At 38.3% G+C, this 22,531-nt stretch overlaps 1 long non-coding RNA gene across 1 annotated transcript; it reads right to left on the reverse strand.

Annotated features, from left to right (window-relative positions):
* Window positions 1-247: 247 nt before the first annotated feature.
* Window positions 248-13,331, reverse strand: LOC148375043 (uncharacterized). Its single transcript, XR_015851295.1, has 2 exons — window positions 11,980-13,331; window positions 248-703 (listed from the first exon to the last, which is right to left on the reverse strand). It is a non-coding gene; the product is annotated as an uncharacterized LOC148375043 (long non-coding RNA).
* Between the last annotated feature and the right edge of the window lie 9,200 nt (window positions 13,332-22,531).

Genomic DNA, 22,531 nt, shown 5'->3' on the forward strand with positions numbered 1-22,531 from the left:
TGCTGCCATGCTGCCCACGTTGTATCATATCAAATGTCAATTTTCGTGTACAAGACATAAAAACAGGTTATTACCAGAACATTTTCAAAATATATTTAGGAATCGGGAGGGCGGTGTTCTGTTAAGGGGGAGACATAACATCAAAATCTTAAATTTAAGAACAACACTGAAAAGTTGAATGCAGAAATTGTATTTAAATATTACTGTAGTGGGGTTTTTTGGGAGCATTTTATTTTAAGTATTTTAAAAGAATTTTCATATTACTATTTTTGTAATATTTCTGTAGTATAATTGTATTATTTCTTTACAATTTTTGTAATTTACTCAAGTGGTATTTTGTTAGTATATTTATGTTTAAATGTTTCTGTTATAGTATTTTTTGAATTACAGTATTACTGTAGTAGTATTTTTTGTAGAGATTCTACAGTACCTTTTCTCTTTTCAGAATGAAAGCCAAATAATATGAGGTCCCTATTTTTAAGTGATAAATTTGATCTTTAGTTTTCTAGTAGTTTTGTAGTAATATTTTTGATATTGTCATGATATTTTGAACATTTTTGTCTGGCCGGCCGATAAAAAAGCCTGATGGACCGCAAGTGGCCCGCAGGCCGTACCTTGCTGACCTCTGCTCCATATGAACTGATGTCGAGGGCCACTTACGATTTCTGTTGTAGAACCAGATCTCTGCTTACAATCTACAAGGCTGACAGACATAAAGGCAAACATTATTATGCATGCTACACTCTTGAAACAATTTGGCAAATTTAAATTCACAACAATTACTGTTATGGTATTAAAAAACATTATTTCAACATCAAAGATTACCAAAAATTTTACAAGAAAAAAAAATCCGGTTCATGGTGGCTATCGGGCTTACGCAACAGTAAGTGAGTAACATTACATCAAAGATATGGTTGCCTTAGGAAAAAAATGCAATATTTGAAATTGTACTTGCATCAGCCCTCTTTCCAAACAGTTGAAAAAGGTTGCTTTTTTCCATTTGCACTCGTCATTCTCTCTAAAGAGCCAATATTGATTTTCTTTGAGCACTTGCTTAAACTACTTCTAGGGTATTGTTTTATCACTTTATCTCTGCTGCACTGATATGTGTTTGGAATGTTTTCCTATTACATCAGCATGAGTCAAGAGGTTCATGAAGTTAAAGCTGACATTTTTGACATTCTAGCCGAGCACTTCAAACAAAGGTGTCAAACTCATTTCTGCTCGGGAGCCACATGCTAGAAAAAAAACTCACAGGGGCCAAACTAGTAGAATAGAGAGTGAGAGAGAGAGTGAGAGAGAGAGAGAGAGATAAAGAGGGGATGAAAAACAGAGACGATAAAGAGAGAGAGAACTAGAGGGCAAGAAAGAACGAGAAAGGAAAAGAAAGAAAGAGAAACACAAAGAAAGATGAAGAAGGGCACAGATAAGGAAAGAGAAAGAGTGGAAGAATGAGAGAAGAGAGAAAACAGAGAAATAAAGGTAAAAAGAGACAAAGAGAGAGAGAGAGAGAGAGAGAGAAATAAAATGAGAATGAGAGCAAGATAGAAAAAGATACAGAAAGGGAGAAAAAATATCAAAAGAAAGATAAACAGAGAGAGTTTGTGAAAGAGAAAGATAGAGTAATAAAAAGAGAGTGAAATAAAATATAGGGTGAGAGTAGAAAACGGAAAGAGAGAGAGAGAGAAAGTGAGAGAGAGGGAGCGAACAAGCCAGAGATCAAGTAAAAGAGACAAAAATAAGAGCGAAAGAGTGAAAAAGAGATTATGAAAGAGAAACAAAATATAGCTACAGGGTCTTTGGGAGTGGGGCCTTGGTTTAGCAACATGAATTGGACATATTTGAAACTGCAGCTCATTTTTCTCTTGCGCTTCTCTCAGCCTTGTCTTGGATCAGGACCGCCAAGCAATGGAATCCGACCCGCAGGCCGCATATGTCTGACACCTCTGCCTTAATGAAACGGTTGACCTTGTTTCTTTGGCGTTGAATGGGCGTGAGCGGGGTAAATAAACCTCTTGACGGCAGTTGTCTTTACAGCAAAACATGTCAGCCAAGAATTCACCATACGGCTGGCTGTGTGCCGACTTCCTTGAGGCTGTGAAATTAAAACGCTCTCAATAAAAATAGAAAACACACAACTTTGATAATTGAGTTGGCAAATAATGAAAGGTGCGCTGAAACCTTGGGTAACAGAAAGGAACAATAACATAAGAGAGGGCAATTGGGGAAAAAATGACATTTTCTCTCTCACCTTACTAGCATACACTCTTACATACACTACTGAGGTTACACACAAACACTTTCATACTCTGTGCGCAACTATACAGACTGTATAATAGAGAGTATGATAGTAAGTATGCGTGATATACTAGTGTATATGAGATGGATTGCTAGTAAGCGGTTTATGTGAGAGAGTATGGTAGTAAGTGTGAGAACATTATTAACTATTTCCTAAACTGCCCCTCACGGTATGATGACTATATAATAGTATAATAGTAAGTGTGCATGACTATACTAGTGTGTATAAGACAATATGATAGTAATTGTGCGTAACTATAGTAGTGTACATGAGAGAGTATGATAGTAAGCGCGCGTGACTATGCTTGTGTAAATGAGAGAGTATGATAGTAAGTGTGTGTGACTATAATAGTGTATGTGAGAGAGTATGTTAGTAAGCGTGCGTGACTAGTGTATATGAGATGATTTGATACCAAGCATGCGTGACCACAGCAGTGTATGTGAGAGAGTATGGTAGTAACCGTGAGAACATTGTTAACTGTTTCCTAAACTCCCCCTCATAATATGATGACTATACTAGTGGATATGAGAGAGTATAATAGTAAGTGTACATGAATACACTAGTGTGTATAAGAGAATATGATAGTAATCGTGCGTGATTATACTAGTGTACAGGAGAGAGTATGATAGTAAGCGTGCATGACTAGTATATATGAGATGATTTGACACTAAGCATGCGCGAACACAGCAGTGCATGTGAGAGGATTTGATCCTAAGCGTGCGTGACTACAGCAGTGTATGTGAGAGAGTATGGTAGTAAGTGTGAGAACATTATTAACTATTTCCTAAACTGCCCCTCATGGTATGATGACTATACTAGTGTAATGAGAGAGTATAATAGTAAGTGTGCCTGACTATACTAGTGTGTACAAGAGAATATGATAGTAATTGTGTGTGACTATACTACTGTACATGAGAGAGTACTACAGTAAGTGCGCATGACTATACTAGTGTACGGGAGAGAGTATGATAGTAAGTGTGTGTGACTATACTAGTCTGTATGAGAGAGTATGGTAGTAAGCGTGCGGGGCTAGTGTATATGAGAGGATTTGATACTCAGCGTGTGTGACTACTGCAGTGGATGTGAGAGAGTATGGTAGTAAGTGTGAGAACATTATTAACTATTTCCTAAACTGCCCCTCATAGTATGTTGACTATACTAGTGTATATGAGAGAATATAATTGTAAGTGTGCATGACTGTACAAGTATGTATAAGAGAAAATGATAGTAATTATGCGTGACTATACCAGTGTACAGGAGAGAGTATAATAGTAATCGTGCATGACTATACTAGTGTGTATAAGACAATATCATAGTAATTGTGCGTAACTATAGTAGTGAACATGAGAGAGTATGATAGTAAGCGCGTGACTATGCTTGTGTGAATGAGAGAGTATGATAGTAAGTGAGTGTGACTATACTAGTGTATGTGAGAGAGTATGATAGTAAGCATACGTGACTAGTGTATATGAGAGGATTTGATACTCAGCGTGCGTGACTACAGCAGTGTGTATGAGGGAGTATGGTAGTAAGTGTGAGAACATTGCTAATTATTTCCTAAAGTGCCCCTCATAGTATGATGACTATACTAGTGTATATGGAAGAGTATAATTGTAAGTGTGCATGACTATACTAGTGTGTATAAAGGAGTATGATAGTAATTGTGCGTGACTATACTAGTGTATATGAGAGAGTATAATAGGAAGCGTGTGTGAATATACTACTGTACATGAGAGAGTATGATAGTGTGTGTGACTATGCTAGTCTATATAAAAGAGTATGGTAGCAAGTTTGCGTGATTGTACTAATGTATATGAGAGAATATGATAGTGTGAGTGACTACAGTAGTGTATATGAGAGAGTATGATAGTAAGCGCGCGTGACTATTCTATTGCATTGAGAGTATGCTTTTAAGTGTGCGTGATTATACTAGTGTTTATGATAGAGAATGCTAGTGTGAGTCACTACAGTAGTGTATATGAGAGTGTGATAGTAAGTGTGAAAATAAATCAGGATAACGGTTTGAGGCCCCTGCCTGAATAAAAAAGTGAAGGGACCGTGTGTATTATTCGACCACTAAATGTAGAATTGTGTCTCTCGATCAAAAACGAGCGCTAAAATTCACAAGTCTATTCTGTCTGCATACCAACAGTAATTAACAGAAATTTCTGTAATTTAAATTAAAGTTCATTGTGGAGTAGGTTTTCCCATTTATACCAAAACAAATTTTGCTTGGAACACGGTAAATGAATGGAGAAAATACAACAAAAAATAATTCCCCACATGGGTCCCTTAAAACAAGGACCACCCTAAACATACTGTGAAAATATTTATCTTGCGACTTATTTAGGCTTTCCTTTGTTGCTGTTAAATGTTATTGCACTACTTTTCATAGCACTACTGTTCCAATACATTATTCTTTCATTGCATTATTGTTACAATCCAGGCCAGTTTCCAAGTACTACTTTATAAATATCTTTCCCATTTATCATGACAATCTCAAATCTTCTTTTTCTCTTCAAAGTCTTTATTACATGTTTATTACATGCGGCAGTAGCTCAGGAGGTAGAGCGCTCGTCTTGGGATCAAGGGGATCCCAGTTCGAATCCCGGCTTGTCCGTGTTACATGTCGAAGTGTCCTTGGGTAAGACACTGAATCCCTAATACCCCCAATAAGCAGGTTAGCGGCTTACATGGCTGCAATACAAGGCCGCTATTGGGAAATGTGAAGCACACTGTAAAGCGCTTTGGGAAGTCATTGACTTGAAAAGCGCTATATAAATGCAGATCATTTCATTTCATAATCTTGTCGCATGTTTCACAACATTAATATTGATAACAATATAGATAATTCAACTCGATTTAGTGGTCAGGAAAAAAGTCCATATTAAACTATGCAGCAGAATTCTTTCTTTGGGAAGATATTGAGTGAAATGCAAAGAGCTAAATTCAACTACTAGTCTCAAGTGGTTGAAGATCACCTACTGTTGAAATTTGTGTGGTATCAATTAAGAATACATGTGAAATTACGACTAAAAATAATTCATAATACGTCTACAATTCATTCAGGGTGATATGACCTTTAGCTCTTTGGTCATGGGAGTGGCGGGCATCAGGTTTTTCCAGAGAGAAAATCCTGGAACTCCAAAAAACTGGGGGAAATTCAGGGGAGAACAAGAAACATAAAATGTTGCAATCGAGTTTTAGTTCCCTTTGATAAATAAGCAGTGGATTCATACGTATTTCTGTGTTATGTACGTTATTCCTGTTCTGCCATTATAACTGTATCCTTGAGTAAGAAAATTCACAGATGCAAAGTGAATAAAGGTATTTTATTCTGCGTAGGAATAAGTTCTGCTGTGAAATGCCCCTTTTGTTTATTTTCTTACATATTTTGGCAACAGCGGAGAATGCATTGCACAGAGCTTGTCTTTATTCAAAGGATTTGTGTGTTACACAAGCTACTAAGCAGATAACTAACTCACTTTGTGCCATAGACGTATTTTCACATCATTTGGATTTTTATTCCTGGCCACAGTCGAATAATTTTATTTAAGATTAGAATGGACAAATGTGCCCACTTTAAAGTTCACTTTAGTTAAACATAATAGTAAAAATATTTACAATATGAAAAGACACAGTTCAAATAAGCAACATATGTAATGATAAAAAGATGTGACTCACCACTACCCACTTATTTGGCGCCAACCGCCGCGGGTTCTGATTGGCTCCCTGTCACTATTTTAACCCTGTCCTGTCAGTACCCTGCTGTCAGTTCGTCTGCAAACCCCAGTGTATACTAGGCAAGCCTTTTTAGACCCTGACTCCCACCTGTCCCGTTTTTGCTCCCGTCTGTCTCCAGCTACGACCTGTTTTGATCCTGACTACGTCTACTTTCCCGACCCGGCTAACGACCCCTTTTTGTCCCCGACTACGTCTACCCTCCTGTTCTGGCTTACGACTCGTTTCCGACCCCGACCACGCCTTACTCTCCTAGTCCCGGCTACCAACCCGTTTTTTCCGTCCCTGACACCGCCATCGCTTGCTACGGATGATTCACTTCCGTGTTTGGATCACAATTCGAGTACGAGATCTACTTGCTTCCCGCGTCCAGCGAACACTGGATCATGGGCGCAGCCCTTCCTCTTTCCTTCAATAAAACTTGTGGTAAACGCTACGCAATTGGGTCCAATTTCCGTTCTGGTCCTGACAACATATCATTTTGTTCATCTTAAAAGAATGTCCAACAAAATAAAAGACAATTACGAAAAATGAGCATTTTTTAATAGGACATTTTATCGCCTAATCAAACACACTGTCTCTTTAAGATATATTCACAACCAAGATAACGAAAAATTAAGTAAACAGGCCAAATCATATAAAATCTGCGAGAAGATATTTTTTTTGTCTTTTTAAAGTAACGAGACATACATGTCAGCAAAAATATCGTAAAATTAAAACATTTTTTTAACAATAGCGTAAGATATGTAAAAATGTCATGTAACTTTTTAAACAAGTCATATTTCGTGACAATGTTTGTCTCTATCATATTTTTTGTAATTTTTGTTAGGCATGTCAGTGAAAATATTGTAAAAAAATAAAAAGAAGTAAAATAAAAGCAATTTTTTGACGATGGAGTAACAATATGAATTCTTTTTCAATGTGGGTGTTTATTTGTTATAAATTGAAGGAAAATATAAAAAAACTAGAAAATAGATAAGCAACATTTTCTGACAATGGGTTAAAACTGTTATTTATTCATGAATTTAAGTAAACATTTTGAATAATCACAAAAAGTGACATTTTTTGACAAGCGGGTAAGATTATATTTTGTTTTGTAATGAGAAAAAGGGTAATGAAATAATACGTCTAGACCAGGGGTACTCATTATGTCGATCTTGATCTACTCGTGGATCACAGAAGGAGTAATGGTAGATCTCGAGAAAGTGTGTTCACTGCACTGTATTTGTCGGAACAAGTTGCTATCTAGCGGTCAAATGCGGCATGTTGGTAGTACAGTACAGTGTTAAGTATTAATTATTTGCATCGTTGGCTTTAAAAACAAGACTGACTTGTATTGAGTCACCGTGTTGACCATTTTTACATTTGGACTGTAGTGTTTTATTCAAATTAAACAAATCTGATTTATTTTGCGGGCAGCACGGCGGACACAGTGGTTAGCGTGTGTGCAGCACAGTTCTGAGGTCATGAGATCGAACCTTCCTGTGTGGAGTTTGCAGGTTCTCCCTGTGCCTGCGTGGGTTTCCTCCGGGCACTTCGGTTTCCTCCCACATTCCAAAAACATGCATGTCGGGTTAATTGGCCGGTCCAAATTGTCCCTAGGTGTGAATGAGCGAGTGAATTGTCTGTCTCTGTGTACCCTGCGACTGGCTGGCAACCAGTTGAGGATAGGAGGTGCAGATAATAATAATTGATTTATTTTGTATTGATGGAGCATTCGATTACAGTGCCGTGAAAAACTTCGCCTCCTCCCTGTCGTCCTTGCATATTCATCACTCACAAAGGCCGATCATTAAACCAATTTTAATATCACTCAAAGACAACCCAAGGGAAGACAAAATGCAGTTTTGAAATGTTAATTCAATCGAAACTTATTTGGCCCTTTGTGAAAAAGGTTATTACCCCCTGAACTTAAAAGCGAGTTTGCATGTTCTCCCCTTGTGCAATTTTTTAAAAAATCCACCATATCGGAGGGTTTTCTAGCATGAAAGGTTACACTATAGCATCTTAATTGGGTCAGAATTCAAACTTTGACTTGGCCACTCAATAACCTTTATTTTCCTTTTTCGAGCCATTCAGAGGTAGACTTGATGGTGTGTTTTGGATTGTGGTCCTGCTACAAGAGCCCTTGGGTTTGAGGGCACCAATTGATGGCCGGACGTTCTTTAGGATCTTACGGTAAACACCAGAATCCATTATTCTGTCAACCACAGCAAGCCTGGTGCATGAATAAAGACTTAAAAAAGAATACAAACTGCTTCAGAATTTTCTTTCATTTGAGTTAGTTTCATTCATAATTACAGCAGATTTTGCAGTTTTTGTGGTTACACACCAATTTCAACTTATTTTTTGAGTTACTCGAATGATGAAAAAGTGTAAAGATCCCTTGGTCTACAGCAATTAATGAGTTAAGTGGCCTGCAGAAGCCCTATTTCTACCTGAAAACAGACAAGGGGAGGAGAGTCTTTAAAAATGTGCCCAAGAGTGAGTCCATCTCAGAAATGTCAACGACACCAACTACGTTCAGTACAAACTGTCCCCAACTCAGTGCTTGATGACAACACTCCACATTTTTTGTTTATCCTCGAGCTCTAATGACCTTGTTTTTCCTCCTCATGATGCGCTCTTAAATCAAGATGCAAGAACATAACGTGCTGCAACAACACGGCAGCAAACTCGACAGCTGCTTGACCTACTTTTCGCTTCCGTCTAAGGTTACCTAATGCGATAACGCCCAGTGACATTTTGGAGCTGTGGCCAATTGTCTGTTATGTCAGCTACCGAATGTGCTGATGACAAAAACAAATCCTTTTACCTTTCCTCTCTGACATTTTCAGGTTTTTTTTCTCTCTCATTTAGGGTGATTATAAGTCTAGCTGGGCAAAGGGTTGGGTGGGTCACTTTGAAAATGTAATCCGATACATTCACTCGTTACCTGTTGAAAAATGTAATCAGTACCTCAATCCGAACACTATAATATTGCATTAATGTAACCTAATTACATGGACTGCATTAGTATAGCACGTTTAATCAGTCATTTGTGAAAAGTTTCACAATGTGCTTCTCACATTACCGGTTCACACACACACTCACACACCGCGTCAGTGTCTTGCCCAAGGACACTTCGACATTTATCTCGGAGGATCCGGTTCCATGACGACCCTTTGACCTCCTGAACCACTGCCGCCCGGATTACTTTCTATTACTTGAGGAATACTCCAATACCATATATGTTAATAAAACATAAAACAGAAGATAAATACAATTTAAACAAAACTCCTACATTTTGATAAGATAAATGAACAAAGTATCGTCATTTTGAAAAAGAATAGAGGAAACCAAAGTGAGGTAGTTGCTTGTAGTCCTACAAAAAGTTCTCAAATTTTAACCACATAGCATATTTATTTATCTTTTATTATGTCTTTTACATTGAAGTTTATTGAGCAGAAATAAAATATGCTCCTAATATTGTTTTAAAAACGCAAAGTGTTCCCTTTCTAAACAGCCATCAAACTCTGGGATGTCCTGTCTCCAAGTTCAAGTTTTACTTGTTTGAAGATGGGATGCCAAATCTCATGACAATATACAGATTGACTATGCCAAGCAAAACATTCTCACAACATAACAATACACTGATCGTAAAGTGGATTTTGAACAACAATTAACTGCAAAATACTCGATCGCATTTACTAAATGTCCTTGAACGCATCACCCAGTGCTCAATACGTAGATACGTCTTTTGAAACTCCTGGCTCGTGGCAATTTAACAAAAAGGGCGCTACGTTGAAGGAGACATAAAATACAGACATAAGAAGTGTTTCATCTCCAACACATTTACAAACATGCAGTGATAGAAGAGTTGGCTGTCTGTACATTTTGTGCAACAGATGCAACTCGCGCACGTCTTGTGTAATCACTGTCTCTCTAGTGTCAGTGATTAAAATAACCCATCCATCCACCCATCCATTATCTGCACCGCTTATCCTCAGTAGGGTTGCGGGGGTGCTGGAGCCCATCCTAGCTAACTTCGGGCAGTGGACAGGGGACACCCTGAACTGGTTGCCAGCCAGTCGCAGGAACAAACAATTTGCTCGCTCATTCACACCTAGGGACAATTTGTACTGGCCAATTAACCTGACGTGCATGTTTTTGGAATGTGGGAGGGAACTGGAGTGCCCTGAGGAAACCCACGCAAGCACGGGGAGAACATGCAAACTCCACACAGGAGGTTCGATCTCATGACCTCAGAACTGTGCTGCACACGCGCTAACCGCTGCGTCGCTGTACTGCCCTCTCATTAAAAAATCTTAGGTTATTGCTGAGATACCAAATGATGAAAAGGCACAAAACAAACTTTTTACTCAGAAGCTCTGGCAAAGCAATTTGATTGAGTGAGTGGTACGAATGGGCGGAGCTATACACAGGACTCGAAGGACCCACTCCTCGCCTAGCGCCGTCTGCACTGAAGGTAAATACGATAGCTTTCTCGTTTACAGTATTTTGTGACGTTTTTACAAAAGCTCTTTGTTTTGAAACCATTATTGAGGACAAACATGATTGTGGAGGGAGACACATTTCAAGTGGTACATTTATATCGATATGGGACACCGGCTCTGGCATTAACATCATTTCATAAATTTGATCAAATTATCAACACAGTGAAATAAAATGCGTTGAAGAATTAGCTTTTGTCTGGAGAGTGGGTTTGGCGGTTTTATTGTATTTTGTCTTCAAATATATGTTGTGGGTCTCTCAAGAACAGTATCAAAATATTTTTGTTTGTATGGCTCCCGACCCCATTTTTAGTGGCAACTTATTTACCTTAAAATTGCTTTAAAAATAGATTTGATTTGATGTAACAGAAAAGACACAAATTCATTCAAAAGACAGCAGTATTGCTGTGTTTATAAATAGCCCCATGACTCATTTTGTAAGGCTTAGGGTTTAGTTTCATAACAAGGAGAATGTGAGTGCAGTATATAATACTTTGTGCTTGTTGCAATGATTGAGCGTGTGATTAGTACAGCAAACCAATGTGAACAATGCACACAGCATTTGATCACATTTCACTTTTGATGTTAACTGCATTGTTCAGAAGGAGAATGGGTCGCATATATGGAAGGCAAAAGCCTCAGACCATCTTTCCCGTTTCTATTCTTATCCTTTGAAATACGTCACACTGTTGCCCACGCAACCACTTTTGAGAGTAGGGGGGAGGGGTTGGGTTATGAAATGCACACAAAGCGAACCCACTTTAAAAAGTTCATGCAACTGGGATATATGAGGAAGGAACTCGAATAATCCCAAGCAAAAGTCAAAGAACTGACAAAATAAGCGACCTATACAACATATCATGAAATATATTTTCAATAAATTTAATTGAATTGTCATTGGAATAAATCAGGGGTGTCAAACTCATTTTAACTCGGGGGCCACATGATAGAACAAACATTCTGTCGGGGGCCGGACTAGTAGATTAAAGAGAAAGAAAAAGAGAGATAAAGAAATAAGAGAATGAGGGAGGTAAAAGAAGAGAGAGGGCGGGACAAAGAAAGAGAGAGAGGGAGAGAGCGTGAGAAACAAAAGAGGTAAAAGGAGAAGTCGTGAGAGAAGGGGAAAGAAAGGTAGAAGAAGAAAGAAATCCAAAGAGAAATAGAAAGACGGAAGGAGAGAAAAGAGAAAAGAAAGTGCAAAGGGTAAGAAGAGAGAAAGAGAAAAGAGAGAAAAGGAAAAAATGAAGTTAGAGCAAAGGAAGTTAAAAAGACACAGAGAGAGAAAGAGACAAAGAGCAACACAGGAAGAGAAAAAGAGAGACACAGAAAGTGAAAGAGACAGAGACAGAGAGTGGGAGAAAAGGTGTGGAAGAGAGAGATAGAGAGAGAGAGAGAGAGACAGAGACAGAGAAAGAAATACAATTACAGTGTCTTTGTGAGAGGCACCTGAGTTTGGCAACATCAAGTTGAAATATTTCAACCTGCAGCTTGTTTTTCTCTTGTGCTTCTCTGAGTGTTGTCTCGCGGGCCGGATTCAATCCCTTAGCGGGCCTGATTTGGCCCGCGGGCCGCCTGTTTGACACCTGTGGAATAAATGTTCTGAAACATAGTTATGCAACGAGATCAGAAATGACACTCCAGGGTAAACATGAAATACAGACATTAAAGGAAAAAGATACAAGACTATCAAGATAAAAGGCAAAAAAGTAAAAATTATTTACACCGTTGTGCTTGGAGACTGGCCAAAGTTATAAAAAAAAGTTTGTGGATGGAAAAAGAATAGTGCATTGTACCAATAGTGCCAAGCAAATAAGTGAAATAACATTTAGCAGCAACAAAATAAGAAAAAAAAACAAAATAAGTCATAAGATGTTTTCAAAGTTTGGTGCACTCGTTAAGGGTGGTGATGGATCTGGGGAAAAAGCTGTCTGTGAGCCTGTTTCTTCTTGTCTTTAGGGACTTGTAGCGCCTACCAGAGGGCAGCAGGTCAAAGAGCTGGGAGCCAGAGTGGGAGATGGCTTTTATAATGTTGATAGTTCTGCTGCCGTATCACAAGCCGCCAATGTCCTCTACACTGGGCAGAGGGTAGCTGATGATCTTCTGGACTTTGTTGATTACTCTCTGTATGTTTTTCCTGTCCGCTGCCGTCTGGATTGTCGCATTATTGGCGCAATGAGGAGTCAGGCTCAGGGAAGCAAGGACAGAGGCAGAGGGTATACAAAAACATGGTCAGCTCAACAAAATAGGCAACAAAAAGACTCAAATGACCAAATTAAATCAGAGACACTGGCAGTGACATTGGTAACCACAAGACAAAGGGAGCAAAGCGACGATCTAAATTCTATGAACAGTAACCAAGGCTCCGAGTCTGCATCATATATACTCTCATTGAAGCGTACCTCCCTAAACTTATAACATTTACTTAAAAATATCCATATGATAAAAGAAATAGAAGAACACGTGTACACCAACCTGTGGAAGCAGTAAACCCTTTTAGATTCTCTGGTTTACAAACTAACACAGCCAAGACACTCCATATCCATTTTGTATTTTGTCTTCAAACTACTGATTTATTTTTCCATTGCTGGCCCATGGCCAAAAACTTAGTTTTTTTCTTCTTGCCAAAATAATTTTAGAAATGAATTATTAAAATTCAGTCCTGTTTTACTTTAAATTCTGTGCTCACGTTTGCCGCTTTGATTTTAATGTTCCTGCATAACTTGCAGGGTTGGGTAGGGTTACTTTAACTGGATTACTTTCAATTACTTTTGGATTACTCCAATACCAAATATGCTAAGAAAAGACAAAATAAACTAAATATGAATAAAATTATGACTCACAACACGTGGTAAGCTTTCTCTCCTGGCTTTGATCTCTTTGATCTCCGGCAAAACTAAAATAAAATGCGACAGAAACAAAATGAAAATAAATCCAAACAGCTTGCCAACATCATTTTTGCCGTTCCATGTATTCCGTTACTCCCCAAGCCTGCACAAAATTTAGTAATTTTATTCATATTAGTTTCTTTTGTCTTTTATTATCATATTTGGTATTGGAGTAATCCAAAAGTAATTGAAAGTAATCAAGTTAAAGTAACCCTAACCAACCCTGTGTATAGGCCACGCTCCCTTCCCAAGTGCTGCCTACCATTTGCCACTGGTGACACACAACCAAATAAAAAGACTGAAGACATCAGAAGACAAAAAAATATTTCCTATACAGCATGCTAAAACCTTCTTTTTTTATTTTGGGAAGTCATTTGACTGTATTCATTAAAAAGGATCGCTTGTAATGTATTATATATAATAGAAAGGAAAAATATCTAAATGTGTTCCGCAAAATGAAGTTGTGATGTTTTGTGATTTTGTATGTGTGGATACAATAATTCCATAATCTTTTTATTTTCAAATGTTTTAAATTAATGTTCAAATTACTTGAGTGACCCCAACAGTAAAAACGACATCCTTAATTTGGGGACAAAGGGTTTATTCAGGCTAGCATACATAACCGTCCAGAGTTATGTAAAGCATGTTTCACAGTTGCATAATCTGCTCCTAATCACAGGGGTAGGGCAAATATAGGTGGCACCGTTTCCTTTTGGATTCACTCCATCACACCACAAGGTTCACAAGGTGTGAGTTTGCTTTGTTGCATGATTTGAATGCTTTTAATACTTTGCTACAAATACATTAATGGCACGAAGCACTATTTAGAAAAACAAAAAACATAACTTTGATTCACAAGGGATTGCAGCACAAGAAGGAATATTTTTTATTTTCAACATTGCAAATTAAACCTAATTATAAAGTGAATATTTTCTCTGACACGTCAGACCTCGGTACAAATCTCGGTTCTGGTTTTCCAACCACAAATCACATATTTTCCAATAAACATAATGCTCACTAATTGACCCGGTTTGGTCAGCACTTAAGCCGTGAGAAATTGTGATGTCATTTTCATATGTATTTAGCTTACGTGTTTATTAATTGGCACCTTATCTTAAATATCGAAGGGATATTTTTTTTTGCATTGCATTGGTTAAATTCAGCCCATACGAAGGCTTTCTACGGCCTGATATGAGCTTGGTTCACTATTCCATTATATACCAAGAATTGTGTATTTTTTGTTCCCGATATAATAATAATAATAATAATAATTTCCTTTGTATTGTCATTCTTTGTAACAATGTACACAGAACGAAATGTCGATACACCTGACCCGTTGTAGCGGGTTCCTTCTCTTTGAATATCATCGAATGTAAATTGGCTACAGTGACGCTGATTGTATTTTCTCATTTTTTTTCTATTATGTTGCAACAAACATATCACAAAATTAACAATTCACCTGAAAAGTAAAAAAGGCATGTCAGGTTAAAGCCAAAGGTGCTATTGTATAACTTGATTATATTTAGATTATACATGTGTGCAGAGCAAGATACGTCAATTTTCTTCTCTTTATTTAATTCAGATTTGAAGTATGAGGTTTGCAGATTCCAAAAACACAGCTTAAATGATAAAATAGGCAGCTGAATACTAACCTGGGGCAAGTGCTCATCAGGAGGGTGGTCAACAATAACAAATTTAAAAAACAAAAACAAAACAACAACAAACAAACAAACAAAAAAAAACATCAAAGTTGAGACCAAAGACCAGACAAAATGTTATGGTATTGTGGTAAAACAAGAGGCAGGGGTGCTCAATACAAGGGATTGCATTTAATAACAAAATAAGGATCGAAGTGACAAGAACTTGGAACAATGAAAGAAGTAAAGTACCAAATAAACTCAAACAATAAAACTAACCTGACATGACAGTGGATATGAAACTGGCAATGAAAACCAGGATGACAATGGTCCAACCCATGCGATGAGATCAAAATGTCCCTTTTGAAGGGTGCAGGATAATTGGGAACAGCTAGGACCAGGGGTAGGGAACCTATGGTTCGGGAGCCATATATGGCTCTTTTCATGAGTACATTTGGCTCTGAAATAAAAAGTAACTATTGCACATCAAGCTCATACATGATATGCGTGCAAGTAAGTGCACAAACTTCTTTTTTCATCTTTCTTTTAGGGTTGCCGTTTGGACAATACTAAAAGCAGGCGATTTTTTACTTTTACCATTTTCATGTCACACCAACGTATAGAAAGAAAAAAAAAACGGGGGATGAGAATTAAGTTACTCTCCACCCCTAGCCCGATCCTCCGACCTAATGTGTTCTGTAGCCCAAACAGCTTTGCGAAAAGTAAGATAGAAGTAGATAGGCTCTTTGGCCTCTTAACACATACACTTAATAGACTGTTTAAGGACATCTTAAATGGCGCACCTCGCCTATAACTAGGAAATCAATCGATATGCAAATCATTTACTATTTATGTATCAAGTCTACAACATGCAGAGACCCTCATTGGCCACGTACGTTTACACCAGGGGTGTCAAACAGGTGACCCATGGATTAGGCTTGCTAAGGGATCTTTCTCTCTCTCTCCCTTTTTATTTCTCCCTTTTTCTCTCACTCTCTCTCACTTTCACTCTCTGTGTCCCTCTTTTTTCTTTCTTTGTTTCTCTTTGTCTCTTTCTCTATGTTTTTCTACCTTATTTTGCTCTCCCTTCTTTTTTTCCCTTTCTCTCTCTTTTCTCTCGTTCTCTTGCTTTCCTGTTATCTTTCTCCACTTCTCTTGTTCTCTCCTTCTCTTTTCTCTCCTTCTCTCTTTCTACTTCTCTTTGGATTTCCTTCTTTCTCTTTATTTCGCCCTCACTTGCTATTTCTCATTTGTTTCTCACATCCTCTCTCACTCTTTTCTCTCTCTCTCTCTTTCTCCCTTTCTCTCTTTCTTTGTCCCACCCTAACTCCTTTCTCTCCCTATCTTTTCCTTTCTCTTTTCCTATCTCTCTAATCCAGAGAAAATGTTTGTGTTATAGTGTGGCCCCCGAGTTAAAATGAGTTTGACTCCCCTGGTTTACACGGTCCAAATTTCTTTGATCAGATTTTTGTCCGGATTAAAATTATTATTGGCACATTTTTCTTGGATGTTAAAATCATCAATTCAATTGGACATGAATGTATTTTGCATCAGGCAGCACGGCAGTGTAGTGGTTAGCGCATGTGCGGCACAATTCTGAGGTCATGAGATTGAACCTTCCTGTGTGGAGTTTGCATGTTCTCCTCATGCTTGCGTGGGTTTCCTCCGGGCACTTCGGTTTCCTCCCACATTCCAAAAACATGCATGTTGGGTTAATCGGCCGGTCCAAATTGTCCCTAGGTGTGAATGAGCGAGTGAGTTGTCTGTATCTGTGTGCCCTGCGACTGGCTGGCAACCAGTTCAGGGTGTCCTTTGCCCACTGCCCGAAGACAGCAGGGATGGGCTCCAGCACCCCCGCGACCCTTCAGAGAATAAGCGGTGCAAATAATGGATATTTTGCATCACACTTCAGATGGAATTGCTTTTGTTTTTGTTTTATTACGCGGTTGCGGGTTTGCCAAATATGCCTGAAGTGAAAGGAGAAAATGGGCTTATTTGCTGACATGAATCACTCCTGTCGTTTGGAATAAAAAGACAGAAAAGTCAGAATAGATTGTTCTGAATATTCTTTCTGCACATCGATCAATATCTTAGCTTTTAATGCGAATACCTGTGAATTAAATTACGCTCGTGTGAATTTAGTTTGAATGAAAAAGCAAAAAAAGACAAACCTCTTGACTTTAGAGGAAACAAGATTATGTAACTAAGACAGCATAATCATTTTTCCTTGCTGTGACATTTAAGAGGATATTTCACACTTATTAAAATTGTTATAACAATCTGAGCGTGGCTTTGTTTTTTTCATCAAGCCAAGTCAGGTCAGTTCTTCGATTCCCGGAGGCCGTCCCTTTACAGTACTACATTGTTATTGAGTTGTTAACGCCCAAGTCCCACCACTTTGACAGCTCAAATGCTCTCTCATCATGACATTCTGAAGATCTTCACACTTTTGAAGTGCTCTAGGCATTTCCAAACATCATTCTAAATGTCTTACATTTTTATTGCTTCTGTATTGAAAAATATCCTCTTTCAATGTTTAGAATGATTGATGATCAGGTACATTTATCTTGTTTTATTGGGAGATTGTTTTGCTTGTTTTACATATTGTTTTTCTATTTTAAGAAATATTTTGTAGAAATTATTTGGTAGAATAAAATTTACAAAATAATTTACTTCTGCAGTAAATTTGTAATTATGGCCAGTTTGGTCGTAAATGAGCAAAAAGTAATCTGGTAGATAAAAATGTTTTTTTCTTCTTTTTAAAATGTATTCATTACTGTTTGCAGTCTGAGTCACAGATTCCATTCATCTGTTCCCATTTTGTATTTTATTTTAATTTCCAGTGTACGTGGCTACAGAAGTCAGATTATAGGATGTATTATAAGGTCACAACACAAACCAACTTTATAGCAACACTGTGTTTTATTTAGTGCCCCCTAGTTGTAAAGAAAAATCCATAGTAAAATAAACAATGATTATTATTTCTTTGAATAATAAGCAAACTGTCATAAAAAATTTTTTTTCTTTAATTCTTACAAATCCAGCAATTTGTATTTATTTTACAGAACACAAGGCACACTAAAGGGATCTCACATGATTGTCTGGCCATCTTGCTGCTAACCAAAAACCTTGTAAAAGGTTGCGCAAAAAAAATAGAAGAAAAGTGGTGCAGTTTCATCTTATTTTTTATATGATAAAACCACTTCTATTGGTTGCAATCAATGACAGGTTACAAATCCTTTAAATCAGTGGTGGGCAACCACCAGGCCGCGGGTCAGTAACGGGCCGCACAGAAAGAAACTAAAACACTTAAGTTCTTCCTCATACCAAATGAATTTATGAATACATGTATTAATAGTAGTATATCTCTGTAATTGAGCAGTGATTGCAGCGGCAATCAAACCCAGATAGCGGCGATGGGTGCCGAATCCTAGCCACAAGTAAATGTAAATGGTCTGCTTTCATATAGTGCTTTTCAAGTTTACTAGGATTGCAGTTGTCATAGCAACTTACTTCTCGACTAGATTACTGTAATGTAATTCTTTCTGCTCTCCTGATGTCTAGCATTAAAAGTTTGCAGCTGGTTCAAAAATGCAGCTGCGAGACTATTGACTAAAACAAGAACGTTTGAACATATCGCTCAAAGTTTTGCTAACTTGCACTGGTTCCCATTCCGCTCAAGATGTGACTTTAAGGTTTTCTTACTAACATACAAATGTTTGCATGCCCCCTTCTATCTCTCTGATTTGGTCCCCCCTATGTTCCTGCACAGAGCCTCCGCCCGGAAATTGCTGGTTAACTTGTGACTCTAAGAGCCAAGAAGAAGTCTGCAGGCTCGAGAGCGTTCTCCGGGCCCGTGTGCTGTGGAGTGCTCTGCCTCCGGAGATTAAATCTGCAACATTAATGAAAGATTTTAAATCTAGACTTAAGACCCACTTCTACTCAATAGCTTATGATTGATACCCACCTCATACTTTTCTTTTCCTGTCATTCCGACTGCCTTGCTGGTGGTTAAATGAGGGAGAAGGACTTATCGAGATGAGTCAGCGGACCAGCGCCTGAACCTGAAGCATGTCAAAGTCTGCATCGATCACCCGGCGGAGTTAGGAAGATGCGTAGTTGCCGTCATGGACTTTTGGACACATTTTTACATCTTACCTGTTTTTCTTATTGATGTTCACTATGCTTTGTGTATTGCTACCCAATGCAACATCTATTGCATCCTGGTCATCTCGGAATTGGGAATACCACTTGTGAGGCCCTTTCTCAAGGTTTCTTATTTTCCTCATGTTGAGGTTTGTGAGTTTTTCCTTGCCCGCATGTTGGTTTAAAATCAGGGGATGGTGTAATTGTAACCTGTGCAGTTCTTGAGGCCTTTTGTGATTAAACGATATACACATTCATGTGACTTGACTTGACTTAACTTGAGCTGAAAAGGCATTGTGCTTTAGCTCATCAACACACTATTTTTTCCCACGTTAAACAAAGGAGGGCAAGTCCAAACAGAACAGCACCATTTTGGATTAATCATTTCCCATAGTGCTCCAAAACAACGCCTTAAAGATAAAAAAGGCGAGGAAACATGGTACTGAGAGTGATCATGAGATACAATTTATTGCATTTTCTCATGTCTTATAGATCCTTAGTTGTCTAGTGATAACAGAGTGGATGTAGGCTTATCAATACAGTGTGTATTATTGTTTTTATTATTTTTATTATGACTAATGTTATTAGTGGATCGGGCCACAAGAATATTGTTACACATCAAACCGGTCCTTGGTACGGAAAAGTTGGCTGACCACTGCTCTAAACAACACACAGGGCCTTCCAGCTGGTTAAGGGCCCTTTTCTGGGGGATTTGATATAAAACATGAATATAGATGTGAAATCCATCTTTTTAAAGCACAGACCTTTTCATGCATCATCTGTAGTTTCTTGGAACATCGCACCAGTTGTTGGTCACATTTCGATGAAATGTAGGCAGTAATGTACAGAACCCATATCAATGGGTAACACCAGTTCCTTAATGTCATAATGCCCATTGTCTTAATGTCATTGTGGCATTCTTAGCTAAAATGGGTTAGACAACCACAGGAACAAGCCAGCGTGTGGAGCTAATACAACAGACGTTTTTGTTGACAACAATGAACAATCTCCAGGGCCATTCGAGGTCTGTTGACTCAGTTTTATGTTCCTACTACCAGGGTTGGGAAGGGTTACTTTAACTTGATTACTTTCAATTACTTTGGGATTACTCCAATACCAAATATGCTAATAAAAGACAAAAGAAACTAAATATGAATGAAATGACTCAACTTTGTGCAGGCTTGGGGAGTAACGGAACACACGGAACGGCAAAAATGATGTTGGCAAGCTGTTTGGATTTATTTTCATTTTGTTTCTGTCGCATTTTATTTTAGTTTTGCCGGAGATCAAAGAGATCAAAGCCAGGAGAGAAAGCTTACCACGTGTTGTGAGTCATAATTTTATTCGCATTTAGTTTCTTTTGTCTTTTATTAGCATATTTGGTATTGGAGTAATCCAAAAGTAATTGAAAGTAATCCAGTTAAAGTAACCCTACCCAACCCTGCCTACTACCCACATTTAATGGATTTGTTTTATTCGAGTTGGCATTTATAACATGTCATTTAGCCAGGTCAGTCACAATTCTCGTAGAGATGGAATTTTTTCACGCAACTAGGGTATGTGTGATGACCGATCATGTCATTTACAATACTTCAGCCGAGATGACGCTTCTATGATGCATCCTGACTTTGGGAGAAATGTGTATGGCATAGATGACTCATCCCTCATCTGGACACTGCTGCTTCTGGTACTAGTTGCACGCTCCATATCTCGCAGTGATGTCAGAGCTGCTGCTATTCCGCTTTCCATCTCGCAGTGTTTTTTCTGTTACGTGACAACACTTCCTGTGCTACTGAAGGACCATTGGAGCGTAACAAACCACAAAACAATAGTGAGATATTTTGCAATGATACCAAAAAACCCCCAAAACTGACGTGTAATTAAAGTACACATTGAATTAAAAAAGGATAATTATGACTTGTCAAAATCAAGTAATTTCAGATTATTGATATAGTGCAGGAGCCGGGAACCGATGGCTGGTGAGGCATATTTGGCTCTTTTCATGACAACATATGGCTCAGAGATAAAATGGAAATCGCTTAATTACTTGGTGTATTGTTACACCCGACATCAATGATCGCATGAGCGAAGCCCAGACAATTTTGATTGCCATCAGGGTTTAGTCGAGTATAAATAGGATACCTTTCAACAACATTTCCAGTCAAAGTGTCACACGAACAGACGCTGTTTTGACTGTGAATCACAAAACAATTCTTTATATGGAAGTTCATTAAATTAATTTTGAGACCCTTTTTGATGAAAAGCCACATACAAACTTTAAACACGCAAAAATTCTAGCAAAGCATCCGGAGCAGTTTAATTGGGTGAGCAGTAGGAATGGGCAGAGCTATACAGAGGGTGCGCACAGTACTCCTCCTTGGCCTTGCCGTCTGCATTGCTGGTAAATACGTTAGTATTTTCGTCTGCAGTATTTTGTAACATTTTTACAAAATACCTTTGCTTGCACCTTGTTTTGAAACCTTTATTTCGGAACCAAATGACAGTCAAAACGATTAAAAACGGTTGTATGCCACCAGCCAATTTTAAAACATTATTTAAAATATATGTGCGATCCCATTAGCCCCCCTTTCCTGCAATTGTTCTCCTTACTTTAGCACTGCGCATTCACAACGTCACAAAGACTGCCCTATTCTTCCGCAAACCAAAGGGAGTGGGGGAAGAGTAAGGGACACAATCCTAAGGGCCCTAATTACATACATTTTACAGTTCACTGCCAAGGTTGCTGTTTTGAGTTGAAAGAAATAAAAAAAGGAATAAACAATGGTCACCTATGTTACGTTACACCTAATGCAGCTTAAAGTGATGACGTGGTAAGCAAGGAGTATGTTCCCAATTCCTAGAGAAACAATTCCCTTGCTCTCTTCAAAAAGTGGAAAGTGGTGAAAGGGGGAAGAAATCATTGAATTATATTTGATAGATCTCTACTATGACCTTGAAGGAGGACAATTAGGATACTTATATAATCAACTTGAATTTCAAGTAGTATGATTAATTCACGGAGGCAAGGTGAAAGACTCTTTAGTACGGTTTCCTCACAGTTTAAAAGTCTTGGATTCAATTTCAGCTATCGGCCTCCCTGAGCAGAGTTTGCATGTTCTCCCCATACCTGACTGGGTTTTGTCTGGGCAAAAAGAGGCAAGGTAGGGTTATTGGTCGGTCCAAATAAATGATCCCTAGGTTCTAGTGAGCCTGTGAATGCTTGTCTGTGTTGGTAACTGGCTAGCATCCAGTTCAGTTGTCTATGGCCCAGAGACGGCAAGGATGGGTTCCAGCCTCCTCGTAAGAATAGGTGGTTCAGAAGATGAATAA

This window comes from Urocampus carinirostris, chromosome 1 (genome assembly GCF_059441175.1).
Source record: "Urocampus carinirostris isolate Australia breed hairy pipefish chromosome 1, RoL_Ucar_1.0, whole genome shotgun sequence".
Taxonomy (NCBI): Eukaryota; Metazoa; Chordata; class Actinopteri; order Syngnathiformes; family Syngnathidae; genus Urocampus; species Urocampus carinirostris.